Here is an 11,398-nt window from a genome sequence, read left to right as displayed (position 1 = left end):
CCGCCCCCCCCAAAAAAAAATATTCTGTGAGAGGCGATTTTGCCATTGTTTCCCTCCCTCGGTTCGTTTAGAACCACTGTTTACCTTAAAACAAAGTAGCTTGTGTTAAACTGACTTTTCTTGGCACTGTCTTCTAAATAAAGTATTCAAAAGAAAAACTCATTTTAATAAAATGTCTCTTCACTCGTCCCCACTGAGACATAAAAATCTCTGCTCCTATTTGCAGGCTCTCATGATCCCGAAAATGCTAGAAATCCCGGACTTTTATACCCCAAAATTTTTACACTCCTATGTGTCCATGTTTTATTGGTTTACTTTTAAAGCGGATTCCCTGTTTTTCTCAGATGGGGTAGGATGAGGATGAAATCTACGGTGGATAAAAGTGACACATAGAAGTGGAAAATTGTGGTGGATAGAAATGACACATAGAAGTGTAAAATTGTGGTGGATAGAAGTGACACATAGAAGTGTAAAATTGTGGGGATGGGAAGCAGCTTCGCTCATGATCCTCCTGATAACACAGTCAACTAGATGTCAGAATCCAATCTAAGTTATGAGCCTGCGCATCTTTAAATAGTCGAAAATGTTTTACACCCCAATATCCCCCACCCAAATATTTCCCCGCGACGTGTCGTCACACTAGTGGCCCAATCCAATGCTAATGAACTCCATGTTTGCTCCAGAACGAGGGAGGTGATGACACCCAGTAGGGGTGCATAGCAGGGTCGTTTGAATAGTCATTTCAGAGTCCCGATCCTCATAATAACACTCCACTGGGTAGTCAGTGGCATAAAGTGAATTGCATAGTGCCAAGCCATGACATAAAGTGATGAATTACATAGAAATAAAAAACTCACTCTTCAGAACAACGGCTATGGAGTGAGTGTTCTCATTCAATATGAATGAGTATCACCGGACTTGCTCAAATTAGGTGGTACTATGGAGTGAGAATACCCACTCATTCATCAATAATCACTCATACACTCATTGGAGCGAATGAGTGGGCGAAAGTGGACACTAAGCGGCTGAAAATCAGCCGTTTGGAAGAAAAAAACACATTAAGTGGCTGAAAAATTGCCTCTCAAATGCGAGACCTACAATTAGAATTTTTCTCTCCAAACGGATAAACATCAGCCGCTTAGTCTGTTTCTTTAGACTCTCACAGTTACAAAACACTCTTTCACTTAGTCTCTCACTCAATTTGGCAGTATTCCATAACCTTTGCTCTCAAGGGAACAGTGACATAAAGTGATTTACACATATTACGCCATGACGGAAAGGCATGAAACATTTCTTACAGTGCATTTTTCAAATAATATGTGCTTTGGGTGACGCAAAGTTAGATAACTTCTATCTTTGTCCACTTATGCAGCATGAGTAGTACCCGAATAGTGCTACAGTGATCGTGGAAAAAATCGGGAGAAATCCCGTGGCACTAATAGAGGTGGATCCCACCATCATCAATGGATCCCACCCCTATTAGTACTAGGGAATTTCTCCCGGTTTTTCTCGCGGTCAACCAATCATTTCTGGGAGTACCTACCCTTTCATGAATACAAACGTTTTCTAGGCCTGTATCCCAACATTTAGAGCCATGCTTTCAATGATGTGGTGAGTTTTACTACCTCCGTATTCTTGTAGGTCAACAACCCAACACTTTGTACTCTTAATTTAGGATGATGTGTCAGTTTTATAGGGGTTTAACCGTTTCGTACACTGACATTTCTTGGCGCGTCTTCCTAAAAAGAACAAAGAAAATAAAATAAAAACTCATTTTATAAGATCTCTCTTTACTCATCCCTTTAGCACAAACACACAAATCTCTGCTCCCGAAACCCTAAAATGGAGAGCAATCAATGTTCGTTTTCTTTCTCTGTAAAACTCTAGCTGCTTTCTCTACTTCTGATTTTGAATATTCTTCTTCTGTTTTTTCACATTTTCGTTTTCTGATTTTGCAGCTCTACGAGAACATATGGATGTCAGCCCGGATAGAGATGAGATTAATAGGATTTACTCTCCATGTATGTACTCTTCTTCGAAATCCTTGAGTTCTCCATGTTTTTTCTTTCAATTTTTCAATTTTTTTTTTGTTGCTGATTTTGAGTTTGAGTTTGACTCTTTCTGCAGGCCGTACGTCGGCGTATTTTGATCTTCACAATTCTGCTTACACAGGGGAGCTAGATCTTTTCAAAAGTAAGCTCCAGATAATAGTTCGATTATTTATGTTTTCTTTTTTCCTCTTCTAAATTATGTTTTGGGTGATTTTCAGTGATAGCTTCGTCTTACGATAAGAGAGGGAATGGATTAGCATGTTGGAGAAAATGAGTTTTAATTAAAAAGATTTTATGGTCTTGGTATGGTTTGATCTAATGACCGAAGGGTCTAAGGATACTCACTCATTTTTGGGTGAATGAAGTGGAACCTTTAGTCCCACATTGTGGAAAACTAAAGAGGAGCTCCACTATATAATCATACACTTATGTATGAATTGTAAAACGTGGGTGCAGCGGGTGGTCAAAAATACATATTTTGACCCATGCGATATACGCGTATACCATGCACCAAGTCCCTTTCCTACACGGATTTATTTTTGGGAGAATTTTTTCTTTAGGAATTTAATTCCAAATTATTTTTTAAGAGTTTTATTTGTGGGAAATTCCTTTTACGAGTTTTACTTGTTTTTGAAGAAACAAAAAACCTAACTTGATTTGCAAGTATCTCATCCTATAAATATGACGAAATTGTCAAACAAAATACATATTTTGACCCATGCGATATACGCGTATACCATGCACCAAGTCCCTTTCCTACACGGATTTATTTTTGGGAGAATTTTTTCTTTAGGAATTTAATTCCAAAATTATTTTTTAAGAGTTTTATTTGTGGGAAATTCCTTTTACGAGTTTTACTTGTTTTTGAAGAAAACAAAAAACCTAACTTGATTTGCAAGTATCTCATCCTATAAATATGACTCGAAATTGTCAAAAATACATATTTTGACCCATGCGATATACGCGTATACCATGCACCAAGTCCCTTTCCTACGGATTTATTTTTGGAGAATTTTTTCTTTAGGAATTTAATTCCAAAATTATTTTTTAAGAGTTTTATTTGTGGGAAATTCCTTTTACGAGTTTTACTTGTTTTTGAAGAAAACAAAAAACCTAACTTGATTTGCAAGTATCTCATCCTATAAATATGACTCGAAATTGTCAAAAATACATATTTTGACCCATGCGATATACGCGTATACCATGCACCAAGTCCTTTCCTACACGGATTTATTTTGGAGAATTTTTTCTTTAGGAATTTAATTCCAAAATTATTTTTAAGAGTTTTATTTGTGGGAAATTCCTTTTACGAGTTTTACTTGTTTTTGAAGAAAACAAAAAACCTAACTTGATTTGCAAGTATCTCATCCTATAAATATGACTCGAAATTGTCAAAAATACATATTTTGACCCATGCGATATACGCGTATACCATGCACCAAGTCCCTTTCCTACGGATTTATTTTTGGGAGAATTTTTTCTTTAGGAATTTAATTCCAAAATTATTTTTTAAGAGTTTTATTTGTGGGAAATTCCTTTTACGAGTTTTACTTGTTTTTGAGAAAACAAAAAACCTAACTTGATTTGCAAGTATCTCATCCTATAAATATGACTCGAAATTGTCAAAAATACATATTTTGACCCATGCGATATACGCGTATACCATGCACCAAGTCCCTTTCCTACACGGATTTATTTTTGGAGAATTTTTTCTTTAGGAATTTAATTCCAAAATTATTTTTAAGAGTTTTATTTGTGGGAAATTCCTTTTACGAGTTTTACTTGTTTTTGAAGAAAACAAAAAACCTAACTTGATTTGCAAGTATCTCATCCTATAAATATGACTCGAAATTGTCAAAAATACATATTTTGACCCATGCGATATACGCGTATACCATGCACCAAGTCCCTTTCCTACACGGATTTATTTTTGGGAGAATTTTTCTTTAGGAATTTAATTCCAAAATTATTTTTTAAGAGTTTTATTTGTGGGAAATTCCTTTTACGAGTTTTACTTGTTTTTGAAGAAAACAAAAAACCTAACTTGATTTGCAAGTATCTCATCCTATAAATATGACTCGAAATTGTCAAAAATACATATTTTGACCCATGCGATATACGCGTATACCATGCACCAAGTCCCTTTCCTACACGGATTTATTTTTGGAGAATTTTTTCTTTAGGAATTTAATTCCAAAATTATTTTTTAAGAGTTTTATTTGTGGGAAATTCCTTTTACGAGTTTTACTTGTTTTTGAAGAAAACAAAAAACCTAACTTGATTTGCAAGTATCTCATCCTATAAATATGACTCGAAATTTGTCAAAAATACATATTTTGACCCATGCGATATACGCGTATACCATGCACCAAGTCCCTTTCCTACGGATTTATTTTTGGGAGAATTTTTTCTTTAGGAATTTAATTCCAAAATTATTTTTTAAGAGTTTTATTTGTGGGAAATTCCTTTTACGAGTTTTACTTGTTTTTGAAGAAAACAAAAAACCTAACTTGATTTGCAAGTATCTCATCCTATAAATATGACTCGAAATTGTCAAAAATACATATTTTGACCCATGCGATATACGCGATATACCATGCACCAAGTCCCTTTCCTACGGATTTATTTTTGGAGAATTTTTTCTTTAGGAATTTAATTCCAAAATTATTTTTTAAGAGTTTTATTTGTGGGAAATTCCTTTTACGAGTTTTACTTGTTTTTGAAGAAAACAAAAACCTAACTTGATTTGCAAGTATCTCATCCTATAAATATGACTCGAAATTGTCAAAAATACATATTTTGACCCATGCGATATACGCGTATACCATGCACCAAGTCCCTTTCCTACGGATTTATTTTTGGAGAATTTTTTCTTTAGGAATTTAATTCCAAAATTATTTTTTAAGAGTTTTATTTGTGGGAAATTCCTTTTACGAGTTTTACTTGTTTTTGAAGAAAACAAAAAACCTAACTTGATTTGCAAGTATCTCATCCTATAAATATGACTCGAAATTGTCAAAAATACATATTTTGACCCATGCGATATACGCGTATACCATGCACCAAGTCCCTTTCCTACGGATTTATTTTTGGAGAATTTTTTCTTTAGGAATTTAATTCCAAAATTATTTTTTAAGAGTTTTATTTGTGGGAAATTCCTTTTACGAGTTTTACTTGTTTTTGAAGAAAACAAAAAACCTAACTTGATTTGCAAGTATCTCATCCTATAAATATGACTCGAAATTGTCAAAAATACATATTTTGACCCATGCGATATACGCGTATACCATGCACCAAGTCCCTTTCCTACGGATTTATTTTTGGAGAATTTTTTCTTTAGGAATTTAATTCCAAAATTATTTTTTAAGAGTTTTATTTGTGGGAAATTCCTTTTACGAGTTTTACTTGTTTTTGAAGAAAAACAAAAAAACCTAACTTGATTTGCAAGTATCTCATCCTATAAATATGACTCGAAATTGTCAAAAATACATATTTTGACCCATGCGATATACGCGTATACCATGCACCAAGTCCCTTTCCTATTCGGATTTATTTTTGGAGAATTTTTTCTTTAGGAATTTAATTCCAAAATTATTTTTTAAGAGTTTTATTTGTGGGAAATTCCTTTTACGAGTTTTACTTGTTTTTGAAGAAAACAAAAAACCTAACTTGATTTGCAAGTATCTCATCCTATAAATATAACTCGAAATTGTCAAAAATACATATTTTGACCCATGCGATATACGCGTATACATGCACCAGTCCCTTTCCTACACGGATTTATTTTGGGAGAATTTTTTCTTTAGGAATTTAATTCCAAAATTATTTTTAAGAGTTTTATTTGTGGGAAATTCCTTTTACGAGTTTTACTTGTTTTTGAAGAAAACAAAAAACCTAACTTGATTTGCAAGTATCTCATCCTATAAATGACTCGAAATTGTCAAAAATACATATTTTGACCCATGCGATATACGCGTATACCATGCACCAAGTCCCTTTCCTACACGGATTTATTTTTGGAGAATTTTTTCTTTAGGAATTTAATTCCAAAATTATTTTTTAAGAGTTTTATTTGTGGGAAATTCCTTTTACGAGTTTTACTTGTTTTGAAGAAAACAAAAAACCTAACTTGATTTGCAAGTATCTCATCCTATAAATATACTCGAAATTGTCAAAAATACATATTTGACCCATGCGATATACGCGTATACCATGCACCAAGTCCCTTTCCTACGGATTTATTTTTGGAGAATTTTTTCTTTAGGAATTTAATTCCAAAATTATTTTTTAAGAGTTTTATTTGTGGGAAATTCCTTTTACGAGTTTTACTTGTTTTTGAAGAAAACAAAAAACCTAACTTGATTTGCAAGTATCTCATCCTATAAATATACTCGAAATTGTCAAAAATACATATTTTGACCCATGCGATATACGCGTATACCATGCACCAAGTCCCTTTCCTACACGGATTTATTTTTGGGAGAATTTTTTCTTTAGGAATTTAATTCCAAAATTATTTTTTGAGTTTTATTTGTGGGAAATTCCTTTTACGAGTTTACTTGTTTTTGAAGAAAACAAAAACCTAACTTGATTTGCAAGTATCTCATCCTATAAATATGACTCGAAATTGTCAAAAATACATATTTTGACCCATGCGATATACGCGTATACCATGCACCAAGTCCCTTTCCTACACGGATTTATTTTTGGGAGAATTTTTTCTTTAGGAATTTAATTCCAAAATTATTTTTTAAGAGTTTTATTTGTGGGAAATTCCTTTTACGAGTTTTACTTGTTTTTGAAGAAAACAAAAAACCTAACTTGATTTGCAAGTATCTCATCCTATAAATATGACTCGAAATTGTCAAAAATACATATTTTGACCCATGCGATATACGCGTATACCATGCACCAAGTCCCTTTCCACGGATTTATTTTTGGAGAATTTTTTCTTTAGGAATTTAATTCCAAAATTTTTTTAAGAGTTTTATTTGTGGGAAATTCCTTTTACGAGTTTTACTTGTTTTTGAAGAAAACAAAAAACCTAACTTGATTTGCAAGTATCTCATCCTATAAATAACTCGAAATTGTCAAAAAATACATATTTTGACCCATGCGATATACGCGTATACCATGCACCAAGTCCCTTTCCTCGGATTTATTTTGGAGAATTTTTTCTTTAGGAATTTAATTCCAAAATTATTTTTTAAGAGTTTTATTTGTGGGAAATTCCTTTTACGAGTTTTACTTGTTTTTGAAGAAAACAAAAAACCTAACTTGATTTGCAAGTATCTCATCCTATAAATATGACTCGAAATTTGTCAAAAATACATATTTTGACCCATGCGATATACGCGTATACCATGCACCAAGTCCCTTTCCTACACGGATTTATTTTTGGAGAATTTTTTCTTTAGGAATTTAATTCCAAAATTATTTTTAAGAGTTTTATTTGTGGGAAATTCCTTTTACGAGTTTTACTTGTTTTTGAAGAAAACAAAAAACCTAACTTGATTTGCAAGTATCTCATCCTATAAATATGACTCGAAATTGTCAAAAAAATACATATTTTGACCCATGCGATATACGCGTATACCATGCACCAAGTCCCTTTCCTACACGGATTTATTTTTGGAGAATTTTTTCTTTAGGAATTTAATTCCAAAATTATTTTTTAAGAGTTTTATTTGTGGGAAATTCCTTTTACGAGTTTTACTTGTTTTTGAAGAAAACAAAAAACCTAACTTGATTTGCAAGTATCTCATCCTATAAATATGACTCGAAATTGTCAAAAATACATATTTTGACCCATGCGATATACGCGTATACCATGCACCAAGTCCCTTTCCTATCGGATTTATTTTTGGAGAATTTTTTCTTTAGGAATTTAATTCCAAAATTATTTTTTAAGAGTTTTATTTGTGGGAAATTCCTTTTACGAGTTTTACTTGTTTTTGAAGAAAACAAAAAACCTAACTTGATTTGCAAGTATCTCATCCTATAAATATGACTCGAAATTGTCAAAAATACATATTTTGACCCATGCGATATACGCGTATACCATGCACCAAGTCCCTTTCCTACGGATTTTTTTTGGGAGAATTTTTTCTTTAGGAATTTAATTCCAAAATTATTTTTTAAGAGTTTTATTTGTGGGAAATTCCTTTTACGAGTTTTACTTGTTTTTGAAGAAAACAAAAAACCTAACTTGATTTGCAAGTATCTCATCCTATAAATATGACTCGAAATTGTCAAAAATAATATTTTGACCCATGCGATATACGCGTATACCATGCACCAAGTCCCTTTCCTACACGGATTTATTTTTGGGAGAATTTTTTCTTTAGGAATTTAATTCCAAAATTATTTTTTAAGAGTTTTATTTGTGGGAAATTCCTTTTACGAGTTTTACTTGTTTTTGAAGAAAACAAAAAAACCTAACTTGATTTGCAAGTATCTCATCCTATAAATATGACTCGAAATTGTCAAAAATACATATTTTGACCCATGCGATATACGCGTATACCATGCACCAAGTCCCTTTCCTATACGGATTTATTTTTGGAGAATTTTTTCTTTAGGAATTTAATTCCAAAATTATTTTTTAAGAGTTTTATTTGTGGGAAATTCCTTTTACGAGTTTTACTTGTTTTTGAAGAAAACAAAAAACCTAACTTGATTTGCAAGTATCTCATCCTATAAATATGACTCGAAATTGTCAAAAACATACATTTTGACCCATGCGATATACGCGTATACCATGCACCAAGTCCCTTTCCTACGGATTTATTTTTGGGAGAATTTTTTCTTTAGGAATTTAATTCCAAAATTATTTTTTAAGAGTTTTATTTGTGGGAAATTCCTTTTACGAGTTTTACTTGTTTTTGAAGAAAAAAAAAACCTAACTTGATTTGCAAGTATCTCATCCTATAAATATGACTCGAAATTGTCAAAAATACATATTTTGACCCATGCGATATACGCGTATACCATGCACCAAGTCCCTTTCCTACACGGATTTATTTTTGGAGAATTTTTTCTTTAGGAATTTAATTCCAAAATTATTTTTTAAGAGTTTTATTTGTGGGAAATTCCTTTTACGAGTTTTACTTGTTTTTGAAGAAAACAAAAAACCTAACTTGATTTGCAAGTATCTCATCCTATAAATATGACTCGAAATTGTCAAAAATACATATTTTGACCCATGCGATATACGCGTATACCATGCACCAAGTCCCTTTCCTACGGATTTATTTTTGGGAGAATTTTTTCTTTAGGAATTTAATTCCAAAATTATTTTTTAAGAGTTTTATTTGTGGGAAATTCCTTTTACGAGTTTTACTTGTTTTTGAAGAAAACAAAAAACCTAACTTGATTTGCAAGTATCTCATCCTATAAATATGACTCGAAATTGTCAAAAATACATATTTTGACCCATGCGATATACGCGTATACCATGCACCAAGTCCCTTTCCTACACGGATTTATTTTTGGAGAATTTTTTCTTTAGGAATTTAATTCCAAAATTATTTTTTAAGAGTTTTATTTGTGGGAAATTCCTTTTACGAGTTTTACTTGTTTTTGAAGAAAACAAAAAACCTAACTTGATTTGCAAGTATCTCATCCTATAAATATGACTCGAAATTGTCAAAAATACATATTTTGACCCATGCGATATACGCGTATACCATGCACCAAGTCCCTTTCCTACACGGATTTATTTTTGGGAGAATTTTTTCTTTAGGAATTTAATTCCAAAATTATTTTTTAAGAGTTTTATTTGTGGGAAATTCCTTTTACGAGTTTTACTTGTTTTTGAAGAAAACAAAAAACCTAACTTGATTTGCAAGTATCTCATCCTATAAATATGACTCGAAATTGTCAAAAATACATATTTTGACCCATGCGATATACGCGTATACCATGCACCAAGTCCCTTTCCTATACGGATTTATTTTTGGGAGAATTTTTTCTTTAGGAATTTAATTCCAAAATTATTTTTTAAGAGTTTTATTTGTGGGAAATTCCTTTTACGAGTTTTACTTGTTTTTGAAGAAAACAAAAAACCTAACTTGATTTGCAAGTATCTCATCCTATAAATATGACTCGAAATTGTCAAAAATACATATTTTGACCCATGCGATATACGCGTATACCATGCACCAAGTCCCTTTCCTACACGGATTTATTTTTGGGAGAATTTTTTCTTTAGGAATTTAATTCCAAAATTATTTTTTAAGAGTTTTATTTGTGGGAAATTCCTTTTACGAGTTTTACTTGTTTTTGAAGAAAACAAAAAACCTAACTTGATTTGCAAGTATCTCATCCTATAAATATGACTCGAAATTGTCAAAAATACATATTTTGACCCATGCGATATACGCGTATACCATGCACCAAGTCCCTTTCCTACACGGATTTATTTTTGGAGAATTTTTTCTTTAGGAATTTAATTCCAAAATTATTTTTTAAGAGTTTTATTTGTGGGAAATTCCTTTTACGAGTTTTACTTGTTTTGAAGAAAACAAAAAACCTAACTTGATTTGCAAGTATCTCATCTATAAATATGACTCGAAATTGTCAAAAATACATATTTTGACCCATGCGATATACGCGTATACCATGCACCAAGTCCCTTTCCTACACGGATTTTTTTTGGGAGAATTTTTTCTTTAGGAATTTAATTCCAAAATTATTTTTTAAGAGTTTTATTTGTGGGAAATTCCTTTTACGAGTTTTACTTGTTTTTGAAGAAAAAAAAAAACCTAACTTGATTTGCAAGTATCTCATCCTATAAATATGACTCGAAATTGTCAAAAATACATATTTTGACCCATGCGATATACGCGTATACCATGCACCAAGTCCCTTTCCTACACGGATTTATTTTTGGGAGAATTTTTTCTTTAGGAATTTAATTCCAAAATTATTTTTAAGAGTTTTATTTGTGGGAAATTCCTTTTACGAGTTTTACTTGTTTTTGAAGAAACAAAAAACCTAACTTGATTTGCAAGTATCTCATCCTATAAATATGACTCGAAATTGTCAAAAATACATATTTTGACCCATGCGATATACGCGTATACCATGGACCAGTCCCCTTTCTTTCCTACACGGATTTATTTTTGGGAGAATTTTTTCTTAGGAATTTAATTCCAAAATTATTTTTTTAAAGTTTTATTTGTGGGAATTCCTTTTCGAGTTTTACTTGTTTTAGAAGAACAAAAACCTAACTTGATTTGCAAGTATCTCATCTCTACTAACTCGAAATATCGAATTGTCAAAAATACATATTTTGACCCATGCGATATACGCGTATACCATGCACCAAGTCCCTTTCCTACACG

The 11,398-nt window shown here is 31.9% G+C and overlaps 1 long non-coding RNA gene across 1 annotated transcript; it reads left to right on the top strand.

Moving 5' to 3' along the window:
• The first annotated feature begins 1,808 nt into the window (after window positions 1–1,808).
• LOC113361220 lies at window positions 1,809–2,310 on the top strand. Its single transcript, XR_003365012.1, has 4 exons — window positions 1,809–1,858; window positions 1,959–2,021; window positions 2,128–2,193; window positions 2,270–2,310. It is a non-coding gene; the product is annotated as an uncharacterized LOC113361220 (long non-coding RNA).
• The last annotated feature ends 9,088 nt before the right edge of the window (window positions 2,311–11,398 follow it).

Source organism: Papaver somniferum, chromosome 3, assembly GCF_003573695.1.
Source record: "Papaver somniferum cultivar HN1 chromosome 3, ASM357369v1, whole genome shotgun sequence".
Lineage (NCBI taxonomy): Eukaryota > Viridiplantae > Streptophyta > Magnoliopsida > Ranunculales > Papaveraceae > Papaver > Papaver somniferum.
The sequence above is the reverse complement of the archived record's forward strand: the minus strand, read 5'-3'. Positions and strand labels throughout refer to the sequence as shown.